General features: G+C 37.8%; 1 pseudogene; it reads right to left on the reverse strand.

The window, feature by feature from the left end:
* Nucleotides 1–748: 748 nt before the first annotated feature.
* LOC141552975 (5-aminolevulinate synthase, non-specific, mitochondrial pseudogene) lies at nt 749–2,017 on the reverse strand (annotated as a pseudogene).
* Nucleotides 2,018–2,231: the final 214 nt, after the last annotated feature.

Genomic DNA, 2,231 nt, shown 5'->3' on the forward strand with positions numbered 1-2,231 from the left:
AATATCAAGGTCTTTTCCAATGAGTCCATTCCTCTCACTATGTGACCAAAGTGTTTAAGCTTCAGCTTCAGTATTGGTCATTCCAATGAACAGTCTGAATTAATTTCTTTAAATATTAGCTAATTTGATCTCTTTGCTATCCAAGGGATTCTCAGAAGACTTCTCCAATACCACAATTTAAAAGTGTCCATTATGTAGCACTCAGCTTTCCTTCTAGTTCAAATTTCACAGCCATAAATTACTACCATAAAAGCCACAACATAAATTGTATGAATCTTTATTGACAAGATGATGTCTGTGCTTTTTAGTATGATGTCCAGATTTGTCAATAGCTTTCCTTCCAAGGATCAAGTATCTTTTAATTTCAAGGCTACTGTTCCTATCTTCAATTATTTTTTTAGCCAAAAAGGATAAAATCTGACATATTGCCTCCATTTCTTATTTAAGAAAGAAAGAAAGAAAGAAAGAAAGAAAGAAAGAAAGAAAGAAAGAAAGAAAGAAAGAAAGAAAGAAAGAAAGAAAGAAAGAAAGAAAGAAAGAAAGAAAGAAAGAAAGAAAGAAAGAAAGAAAGAAAAGAAAAAAAGAGAAGGAAGGAGGGAGGGAGGGAGGAAGGAAGGAAGGAAGGAAGGAAGGAAGGAAGGAAGGAAGGAAGGAAGGAAGGAAGGAAGGAAGGAAGGAAGGAAAAAAAGAGAGAAAGAAAGAACTATGTACAATGTTCCTCCCATTTCTTCTCTCTTGCATTGCTCATTTAATAAAACTTTCTTTTCTCTCTTTCTAGAATATAATCCCACCAATGGAGTTCATCCATAAAAGTAATGGCCCCATATTCATGGGCCACATTATACAGTTCTTCCATCACTTCTATCACTCCATCTATTGAATGAACAGTTTCAAATGCATCAATCTTAGGGATGGATGGTTCTGATTTCTTTAGCAGTGTTCTGAGATGGCTTACATCATTATGATGAAATATTTACTTTGGTACTCAACTGTTACAAATTCGTTGGATCATGAAAGCATGGTTCCCAGAATCAGAATAAATTTCACAACCTGGCACCATCTTGGCCAACGTGAAGAGGGTGGAGTCATGAGCAACAAAGCAGGATGAAAACATTAATGCTGCATCTTTCCCATAGAGGTCAGCCAATTCTTGTTCTAAATCAACATGAAACTTACTAGTTCCAGAAATATTTCTACTACCATCTGCTCGAGCATCATCTTGTTTTACCATTTCCATGACTGCCCCACATACCCGAGGATAATGACTCATTCCTAGGTAGTCACTGCTACACCAGACACCTACTTTTTATTAACGAGAGTCCATGTAGTCATCCGCCATTGGGATATGTGTACTCTCCAATTCACAATTTTAAATACTCAGTAAGTATGATCACTTTTTTCTCATCAATTTTTTTCTTAAAGAAACGATCATACTGAAAAGTGGAAACAGATTTTGGCAGGTTGTCTTGAAGATGATGGGATACTCTTTCTGGTCTTTGCATTTGCATGAGATCCTGAAAATTCTTTAGCACACTTTAGTCTTCTCTACACATCTTGAGATTAATCACAGTAGGATTAATTGGAGTTTGAGCAACTTCTTTCCTTACAGAGTGCATTTCCTATGCATCCTCTTGTAGTTTTAAACTGTTCTTAAGGAAGACATTGCTGGTTCTTTGGTTCATTTGAGCAGTCAGGAAAGAGCATTTATTGGCAGTTCCCTGACTCACATCAGAGGTAAGGGCCCAGAGGGAAGCTGGTATCCACCAGCAGTCTGCTGAGAACCACCAGCATGCTGGACCACAATTTTGGAAGTTTTGTCCTCATTGGCTGGAGGTGTTTCTTTTACTTCCTGGAAATGAGTTGGTAAAGTGGTCATTGTCCAAGAAGTAGGTTTGGAACCAGTTTCTGTCATTTGGGGGCAATTCTGGATATAGAAAAGTAGAGATTTGCCAGCCTTCTGGCAAAATGTTTGGGGTATTCTTGACAAGAATGGGCAACATCAAACAATGGTCTTCATTTTGAGAAAAAAGACAGGATCCTGAACAGTTTCAAGGATTTGTTAGTGGCAGAGGGGGAGAGATTGGGATCTCGTGGCCAGAGGGACTAAGGTCACTACTCTGGTTTCTGGTTTGAGAAGGCCAGAGATAAGAAAGGTTTTTTTTATCTCTTTAGTATTCTGGGAATTCTGCATTCAGTTGGGTATTTCTTTACCTTTTTCCTTTTCCTTTCTC

This window comes from Sminthopsis crassicaudata, chromosome 2, assembly GCF_048593235.1.
Source record: "Sminthopsis crassicaudata isolate SCR6 chromosome 2, ASM4859323v1, whole genome shotgun sequence".
Lineage (NCBI taxonomy): Eukaryota > Metazoa > Chordata > Mammalia > Dasyuromorphia > Dasyuridae > Sminthopsis > Sminthopsis crassicaudata.